The sequence below is a fragment of the Echinops telfairi genome, unplaced genomic scaffold (genome assembly GCF_000313985.2).
Source record: "Echinops telfairi isolate 266 unplaced genomic scaffold, ASM31398v2 ScPeMD7_53;HRSCAF=182, whole genome shotgun sequence".
Classification (NCBI taxonomy): Eukaryota; Metazoa; Chordata; class Mammalia; order Afrosoricida; family Tenrecidae; genus Echinops; species Echinops telfairi.
In genome coordinates, this window is record NW_022103951.1 from 13,004,521 (window position 1) to 13,014,779 (window position 10,259).

Sequence of the window (10,259 nt, forward strand, 5' to 3'; positions counted from 1 at the left end):
TAAAATATACCAAGCAAGAAAAACTTGTGTTTTGATGAGGGTGGACATTGGAGACCGGGCATGGTGCCCCAACAGGCTAGACTGGAAGTTGTGACTTTCAAAGAGATTCTCTCTTTTGAAGGAGCACAGGGTCAGTCTCCTTTCCATTGAGGTGTTCAGTCAATCAAGTCTTATTGACAATCTCCCATGCCCTGCTCTGTTGCCAAAGGTCGACAGAACAGAGGCAGCTTACTCTTTCAAGGGACTTAGGTCTAGGAGGAGGAGACTGATGAGTTAAGTGTGTGAATAATAACTCGTTAAGACCCTTAATCCTTCTGGAACGTGGGGATGGGCAAGGAGTCCTTCAGAAGAATTCAGACGAGGGTAGATTGCACCCCCGCAGCAAAGAAGAGTCACTGTGGGGATCCCCATAGCTCACTACCCACTAGGACGAAAGGGAACAACCCCTCAGTAAATTAAGGCTGGGAAAGGTTAGCCGAGAAGCTTAGGCGGCAGTGAATTTGTGTCAAAGACAGCAAAGCCGTTTGGAAAAGGCTATTGACAAAGTGGCCCAACTTAAAGGCTGAGCTGACGTGGGAGAACGAGAGTGAGCGCAAGAGCGAGGAAGTGAGGTGAAGCAGAGAAACAGAGGCCCAAATAAGTTCATTGTACGTTCTGATAATTGTCTTCCTGTCCCGCAAGACAACGGGTGTTTACTCCACTGCTTACAGATGGCAAGAGAACAATTCTAGAAGAAAAAGTTAGGAGGGAAAAGGAGGAAGTGGTATAACTTTGGAAACACCTGGGGACCCTCTCTTAAGATTCCAGTCCCTTTTTGAGGCTGACCACACTCCAGCGTGTCTGGAAGAAGTGGCTCCTCTCCATTCCAAAGGCACTGATTGATTGATTGATTGATTCTAGCCATTCACTTCCTCTGCTCCATCTCCAGAGCCCTCCTTTGGCGCTGTGTTTTCCATGCCCTTCGTTAAGCCCTAAACGTGTTGTAGCAACCTCCTTTTTCGATGATAGGCAGCTTTGTCACTTCCACCCCAGGAGACCTTTAGGGATTTTCTCCGAAGCTTGTTCATGCGAACCTCCCACAGACCAACGGCTTCTGGAGGGTCACAGCACGGGACAGTGTGGTTTCTTGACGTGAACCAACTTGTTCACTTGTGACATGTAATGCTTAGATTTTGAGAATAAGAAAAAGAAACTTGGGAGGATCCATTGTATACTTGTTAGTGCGGGTTTGCCCGTGTGTGTGTGTGTTAACGTGTGCGAGTGTATACACGAAAAAGCAAGAGATAGAGACTTTTTTTTCTCACTTTCAATTAGGCTCAGGGATACTGGGCCTTACTTGATAAGGTACTCCTTGACATATGGTGGTAATCAAGTGTGTGATAGTAGACTAGAGAGCTTAAACCGTTTGTGCCTGCTACATACTTGTGAGGTCCAGATCTAATTTGACCCTCCTGAGAAGAGGAAAAAGGGTATGGCCTTCTGGGGTCCTGGTAGCAGTGCTCTGTCCCCTCCTCAAAGAAGGGAGAGTGGAGGTGGCCAAACCACTGCCTCCCCCCCAAGCAAAAAACCCTTGTTTTGCTGATAAGTCCAAAATTCAGCCAGGAATACTCTCCAGAAGTCCAGACTTATAACTTGAATGGTCAACTTGTCCATCGATACTTGAGTTATATAATAGACAGGTGAACTGTCTCATGCTCCAAGCTGACCTCCTAACAAACCCCTCAAACTAGCTCCTCCTAGTGGCTCGCTTTCACAGCAAATAGCAATTGCATGCTTCCCATTGCTCAAGCCAGAGAATGTGGACTCACCCTTAACTTTTTGCCCACACCTTTACATTCAACGGCCTGACACGTAAGAGGAGCCTTTCAGCTGCAGTTCTCCTCTGACCTATCGAGTCACTATGAGTCAGTATTGAGTCAATGACAGTAAGTTGATTTTTTATAATTGTTGTTCAGAACAAATGGTTGGCTCTACCATCAAAGTAGACCGCAAGTTTGGCCACGCCTCACCACCTCAACTGAAAAAGTGACAGTCCAAGTGTCCCCCATACTTCCCCTGGAATATTGTACCCCCTCCTGACCACTCTCCTTGATCTCACTCCTGCCCCCTGCAGACTACACTCTGAAATCTCCAATGGTCCTCCTTCTTCTGACCCCTTTCTAACTGTCTCTAACATCATCTCACAATCTTTCTTCTACTTACCACTGCAAACCCAATTCCCTTGCTACGCCTACAACGTGCAGGACTTGCTCTTCCCCAGGACCTTTGCACTGGCGGTTTCCACTGCTTGGCTAATTCTTCCAGATAAATGCCTGCTTCTTATCTCCACCTCTAGACTCAGTTTAAAGGGCGTCTTCCTAATGAGTCCTCACCCAACCACCTGGTTAAACACTGCAACGTGACCCCACCCAGTATTCCCTATCTCCTTTTCTCTGCTCTATTTGTCCTTCTACCCTGCTACCCGATGCTTTCTCTGAAGCCTGCACTCTCTCTTCAAGTGTCTCTGTATGGGTGGGTCACCTCATCGTCTTTTCCTTTTGGCATTCACATCATCTGCTTGGAGCTTGGGATCTGAGGTGAATCTCTTACCTTTCCTGGCATCAAAGATGAACCGAACACTTCTAAGGATGCTCGGACATCCAGCTTGAGGTTCAGAAGTGGAATGAATGGCATTGCACCCTTTGGAAGGAGATCGTTGAATGGGCGAGGAGGCAGACACTGGGAGACCCGTTTTTGGTTTTGTTTTTATGAGCACCATTCCCCACACCTGTGAAATCGTAACACAAATGGTTGACATTTCATCAGTTCCACTTCCATTGAACGGCTAGAGAAGGATTTGGGATCTAGATGGAATTGGCCCGCTGACCACCATCTGCTTTGGCAGATCAAGTTTTATTGTGACCTAGCCACCACCATTTAATGAACACATGGTTTATGATGGCTGCTGAGAGATGTCCGCAGAGCTGAACAGTCTTGACCGAGACCCAATAGCCCACACAGTCTAAAATATTTCCTCTCTGGCCTTCACAGATAAAAGAGAAAAAAAATTCTGGCTCCTGCTCTAGAAGAATCCAGCCAACACCGGAATTGACCTAGTAGCTTGGACTGCATTCTGTAGCTCAACTCAGTAGACCTTCACTGAATTAAGCTGTGTTCAAGGTGCCAGAGCTGGATTCAAGGAAAGAGACAAAACGGGGCACCTTGACGGAACCCCCCTCCCTAGATTCCTACTTAGATTCAAATGATTGCTTTCCAACGTTTTATCATGAAGAAACTCATACTGCAAACTCAAGGAGCCCTCTGCATTGCACAGCACGAAACCTCCCCCTCGATCCACAACGACCAACGTACTGGCTTTGCTTTATTCCGTACCTCTCCATCCATGCATCCTGCCATCTGCCAACCCACCCAACTGTTGGTCCTATGCCAGTTGCTGTTGTGTTTTGGGGTGCATTCAGAGTAATTTGCAGACATGAGCACACTTCATCCATACACACTTCAACCTCCATCCCATTCATTAGAGGTTCATACAAATTGTCGGTCAGGTTTTAACTTTAACACTGCGCTTGTTCAACCGGACTTGGTTAGAGGACACTCCTTTTTCCAAAAGCTGAAAACTGAGAAAGGTTATCAGGGTAATCGAGGCACGTATCAGGGTACTCAGGCACTTCCATGTCTCCCCTTCCTGGTTCCCAGATGAATCGGCCTTTCAGGAACATGAGCGTGATTCATTCTAGAAAGTACAGCGGCTCCAAAGACAGGGTCAGAGCTGACTTTTGAGAACATTTTGGGATTCTGCCAAAACCCCATGGGAAAGACAGGGAGGAACACATTTATGAGCTCTGGGCCCTAGTTGATCACATGTCACATGTCACTTCTGGTCAAAGGAACAGACTGGTCAAACCCTGGTCAAAGGAACAGGCAGCTCTTTTGTGGGTGGCTTATGGGAATCACATGGATCCATCTTTTCAAGTTATATTTGGATGTTCTTCCTTACCCACTCAGACCGGTAATGGCCTTCCCAACCCAGTGTTGACAAAACAGTCCGCTCCCTGACAGGCAGCCAGGGGTTTTTTTGTTGTTGGTTTTGTTTGTTTTTTTCCTGCCCCTGGGTTCAAAGCGTCTGAGCACCTAAGATGGAATATTCTGGAACAATTTGTTGGTTAAGGAATAGCAACTCCAGTATCCTGGAGGCAAAACCCGACTGAGCTGCAGAGAAGCATTCGGGTCGATGCCTGGCGGAAGAACCCAAGGCAAATGATGAAGCAGGTCATAAGATGTCCTGGTCTTGCTAGAAACAAGACACTTGAAATACAGTAAGTCGTACTGAGGAGGCAAAGAAAACGTTTGCAGAGTAAAGGAATCATAAAAAACGCAGAGTCTAGGGAATCATTTCGTGAGTGCTTTCTTCACAATCATTTCAGCATGGAGCTTTCTTGAGTTTCCCAGACTTCAAGGTGACAGTGATCTGTCTACACAGCATCTATAAACCCGAGTCCCTAGGTTGCCCAAGCAGTCAAACATTTGAGTACTACTCCCAAGGCTGTAGTTGGCCCTATCATCCAGCTACAATGCTGAGCAGTAGATTTGAGGAAGGCTGTGACTTAGTGTGGGGGCCCCAAATCCATTTTCAATCTCCACGTGGTTCCGCCTCCGTTGAGGCTGAAGTACAAAGCTTTGCCCCCAGGCAGCCTGTGTTTGAAAGGGCACTGCTGGCTCTCCAGGCCAGCCAGAGAAGAGCAGTCTCACTCTCGGGGACTTGCCTGGAAGTGCCCTTGATGGAAATTGGGGTACTCGAGCCCCAAGGTGGTTGGGGGGGTGTCCCAAATTGATCTTGTAAACGTTTCTAATCTACAATAGATTTTACCTATCGGGTCATCCTCCTTTCCCATTTCTGAAGTCTCACCAGCAAGTGGGATGATCTGATCTGCTTCCTGTCGTCATTGGTGAGTTTGCTTGGTGCTTCAGTTTCTGTTGCAGTAACCACGTGACTGTGTATCCTTGGACAGCGTGCTGGCCTCCTGCCGATGACCACCCACATCCGGGTGATTTGTCTTGTGTAAGATTTAATAAAGGGGTCTCTTTACAATACATTTGCCCGTGGGGTCTCTTGTTCCCCTAAATTAAACAGCAACAGGTTTTCATTTTTGTTTTTTAACTCATAGATCCAGCTTCCTGCTTGATGTAGCCATCCCAGTGTCAAATGAGTGTGGAACCTGCTGAACGGTCAGTGCCCAAGGTCTCCTGCATTTCGCATCTCTAACGTGGACCCTGTGACAGCAGAACGTCATTGTTGTTAGGAGCAGGAATGGACGACAGCATGGGATTGGGACTCACCAAAAGGTTGGCAGTTTGAAACCCACCTGGTGGTACTGCCAAGGAAAGACCTGGAGCTCATCTTCCGAAAGATTCTCCTTGCCCTCATGTCAGTGCTGAGGCACAGCAACCCTATGGGACAGAGTCGAAGGGTCCCTGTGGGTCCCTGAGACTGTAACTCTTTATTTAAGCACAAAGCCTCACCTTCTTCCCTCGGAGGGGCTGGTGGTTTCGAACTGCTGACTTTAAGGATCAATTCCATTCTGTAACCCGTGGGGTTGCCATGAATTCACTTCTCCTCGTTTTGCGGGCATCTTGATGGCAGGAGTTCCTGGGTGGTGTGACGGTTTGACTGCTGGACTGCTAGCTTGAAGATTTGCCGTTTGAACCCCCACCCCCACCCCCCGACTCAGCCATCTCAAAAGACAGGCTTGATGCTGCCCTTTCTAAAGGTCACACGCCTGCAAACCCCGTGGAGCGGTTCCATTCTGCACACACTGGGTGGCCATGAGTCAGAATCGACGTGAGGGCAACTAACAATAATAACACGAACTTGACCAAAGCAGCTTGCCAGGCCTTTCCTCCTTGGCATCTCAGGGGTGTTCAGACCACTAAACTTTCAGTTTGTAGGGGTGCAAAAACTGCTTGTGCCACCCAGGGTTCTATGTTAAGGCCCTCAGGCTCCGGGGATGCCAGAAAGATAGAGTAGAACCTGGCTTTCCCTGCAGGCAGTCGGCAGAAATTGTCAGTTACTAGCTCAGGAATGCAGAAGCACTGACTGAGGCCTTTGAAAGGTCTGACAGAGAGTTCGCCCTTCTATTTGACGTGGGGACCCTTGCAGGAGTCACCATCAAAATGATAAGGGGTGAAGACCAATGCAAACTGGAAAGAAGACGTTTTCACTCGGCCAGTTGAAAGTCAAGGAAGAGACACCCCCTTTCCTGGCTCCTTCAGAATTCCACTTTAGACAGCTAGTTCTCGGAATTTCCCCTCCCCAAATCTCTCCAAAAAATCTGTAACGCTAAAATGTTTCCTCCGCAGCCTGGAAAGCCGCTCTTTTGAAATGGACCCTTCTACCTCCCAGTTTTCGCTCTGAATCCTGTGTGTATAAGACGGAATCCACTTCGCTCCCTGAAGGGTCTGGTAACCTTTCGGAGTCTGCGTCAACTCTGTAAGCTCTTCAGTGGCTAGTCCACCAGGCTGCTCACTTAGCCAATCAGGAAGTTTTCCTTTCTCTTCTGTTTTCACGGTGTCGCCTTCCTGTCTGGGGACTCATGCAGTTGACGTTGACTCATTGCAACCCAATAGGATGGCATAGAACTGCCCCTGTGAGTTTCTGAGACTGTAATTCTTTACAGGAGTAGAAAGTTCTGTCTTTCTCCCCCTGTCTGCGTAGGGAGTAGATTTTGTTTTTAGCCACTTCCCCCAACCTGTGCAACCTGATGGGATTACTTCACGGCACTTGCCAAGTTCATGTCCAGGAGCTCATTTCGTCTTGAGCCACCCAAATAAGTAGCGTGTGAGCCCCACCATCATGAGGAATGCAGGGAGGGAATCTGTGTGCCGTCAAGTGGATTTGGACTCACAGCGACCCTGTAGGGCAGAGTAGAATTGCCCCATCGGCTTTCTAAGGCTGCCCATCTTTGTGGAAGCAGACAGCCCCATGTTTCTCCCTCAGAATGGCTGGTCGGTTCAAATCACTGACCTTCGGGGTTTCCAGCCATGTGTTTGACCATGGTAACACTATGGGACTGCAGGGGACTGCAGGGGACTGCAAACAATAGCCTGCAGCCGAATGTGGCCCACCACCAAACAGTTATACAGACTGTGGCCTTAGAAAGGCTTTTCCATTTTGAAGGGGTTGGGGAGGGGGAAACAAAAATAAAAGAATTTCTACTGACAAGTGAAAATTCCAGGGGCTCCAGAGGTTCGTAGCCATAACAGAAGTGTTATTGGAACAGTCCTGCCCATTTATCTCTGTGTTGTCTATTGCTACACTCGGACGCAGTAGGCACAACACACAGGCTCTTTCCCAACTGCCTCCCCACTCCAATGTGCCTTCTCTTTGAAGCCACTTGGCATGGAATCCATTCGGACTCCTCAGACCCCCATGGGTGTTCGAGTAGACCCGGGCTTCATATGGTTGCCAATGGCTAATTTTCCAGAAATGGGTCACCAGGCCTTTCTTCTGAGGCACTTCTGGGTAGACTCAACCGTTTTTTTTAAATCATTTTATTGGGGGCTCGTGCAACTTTGATCACAATCCATTGTGTCAAGGACATGTGTACATTGGTTGCCATCATCATTTTCAAAACATTTTCTTTCTACTTGAGCCCTTGGTATCAGCTTCTCATTTTCCCCCTTCCTCCCCACCCTCTCTCCCTTCATCCCCCTTGATAATTTATAAATTATTATTATTTCTTCATGTCTTACATTGACCGATGTCTCCCTTCATCCACTTTTCTATTGTCCATCCCCTGGAAAAGGGTTATAGGTCGATCATTGTGATCGGTTCCCCCAATTCTCACCCCACCTTCCCCTTCCCCTCCTGGTATGGCTACTCTCAGTATTGGTCCTGAGGGGTTTATCTGTCTTGGATTGCCTGTGTTTCCAGCTCCTCTCTGTACATGGGTACAGGCTCAACATTTTGGCTATTGTGAAGCATTTAACTGTTTGCAACACACAGAGACTCCTTGCCTTCTCTTTAGGCAGGGACAAAATGTCTTGTCCCATCCCCAGACTCCTTGCACATCCTAAGTGGCATCTTGCAACAAAGCAGGTAACATAGGAGTATTTCATTCTCAGGACAGTTTTTGCCAGGCACAACTGGAGGCACAGAGAGGCTGAGCCACCTGCCCAAGATCACCCAGCTATTCAAGTGGTTGGAGGCAAAATTCCAACCCCTATAGCCAAGCTCAGCAGGTGCCGGTCAAGTCCATTCCAATTTATAACGACCCTATAGGAAAGGATAACTCCCCTATGGCATTCATTAAATAGAGTCCCATCCCCAGACTTTCTCCCTCGGAGCCGTTTGGTAGCTTTTCCGCGTGCAGGCTAATGCTTTATCATTGGGCCACCAGGGATCTTTGGGAGACAGATAGACGCCAGTTTCTCAAGGGGTTCTTTCCTGGTCCCCTCCGCCTCCCTCTGAAAGGCTGGGGCGCGCCCCTCTCCCAGGCCTGGAGGCTAAGAGAGGCAGAAAGTCGCATGCACTGAGTGTCAACAAAGGAGTGTGCCTTCCCACCCCCACCCCCCCTCCAAGGACCAGAGCCCGGGAGCTTTCTGCCTCTCCTCTGCCCGCTAGGATTAGCTGAGTCACGGTGAGGCTGCACCTGGACTGGGTGTCAACAAAGGAGTGTGGCCCCCGCCCAAGGACCAGAACCCCCAGCCTCCCCTCGCCGCCGCCTGGAAGCGCTGAGTCACCGTGAGGCGGCGCCAGGGCTCCACCCCGGCCTCCCCAGCCCCCGCTCCCGCTCCAACCCCCACCCGCAGCCCGCCGACCGCGTGAGTACCAGGGCCCTGCAGCCGTGCACGCGCGGGGTGGGGGGCGCCCGCCTGCCCCTGGCCACTGCATGGTCCTAGGGGGACCGAGGCGACGCTGGAGGCAAAGTCCGGAAGGTGGGAGGGAGGAAGGCCATTTCAACCGCCAGGCACCGAAAGCAGCTGGAGGACCTCACCAGATTGTCTGAGTGGGGAGGACCCCGGAAGAGTCCTGGTGGGCTTAGAGGCTTGTATGGAAGTGGGGACAATTCTGCCTGCTCAGTGTGAAGCTCATTTCTGTACCTTGAGTTCCACCCTGTAGGGTAGGGTAGGGCAGGGCAGCCTGGGTTAGCATCTGTATGGGAGCAGTTCGCCAGATCCTTCTCATGCAGGGTCATTGGGGTGGGTTTGAAGTGCCAACCTTGGGCTTAACAGCTAAACGGTTAGCCTTTGCCCCACCAAGTTGCCTGCCCTCAGGAGGAGACATTTTAGGATAGGCCATGATTCTGAATCCTAGCAGCTCCGCACTGACCCCTTTGAGGTAGGCAGTCTGGCCACCCTCATTTTACAGGTGGGGAAACAGAGCCACAGAGAAGCTTAGCAAGTGGTCTCCGGTCACACAGCTGGGATAGGGTGCAGCTGGCAGGCACATCTGGGCTTGCCTCCTGAGTCCCATGCTTCTTGCAAAAAGGATCGCTCTTGGTTTCAGTGGGAAGATTTGAAGGAATTGGTCAGGGTATAACTGCACTCCATAGGATTTTCAGTGGTTGATTGCAAATTCAGAAGATTACCAGGCCTTTCTTCTGAGGTACGTCGGGGTGGACAAGAACTACCAATTTTCACCGATGGTTTGGTTAGCAGTTGAGCACATTAACTGTTTGCACCATCCGGGGATGGGGTGTACTCGCCACCAACACAAAGTGAAAAGGGGCTTTATACTTGTTCTGTCGTGCTCCAGGCCCCCAAAGTGGAAAGCCCACTGAGTGATCAGCGTGGGGTACCGATCCGCACTACACTATAGATGCCATGCCAAGTGTAGCTGCCCTTGAGTTGTCTACACTCTAGAAGCCTCCATGAGGAAGCTCGGTGTCCTTGCTAGACGAATTGGCCTTGAACTGCTGGGATGGATGAGTCTTCGAATTCGACGACTCTCAAAGATTCTTTTCTAGGCTCATCTCTTTGGCATGTCCCGGTGAGCGTCAAGGAGCTTGGTGGCACAGTGGTTGAGCACTTGATCACTAAAGGCAAAGTCAATAGGCCGAGCCCACCAAACTCAGCGGAAGAGAGGCCTGGCTGTCTGTCTTGGGAACCATGGGGCAGCATGACTCTGCCCTATTGGGTTGCTATGACAGCCGTAGGTTTGGTTTTCAAACTCCTATCTCTCAGCCTCACTGGCAGTCCCAACCAATAGAAGGATGGGGAGTGGCTGTCAAGAGATTTCAAATGAGGTGAGGCAGAGTGTG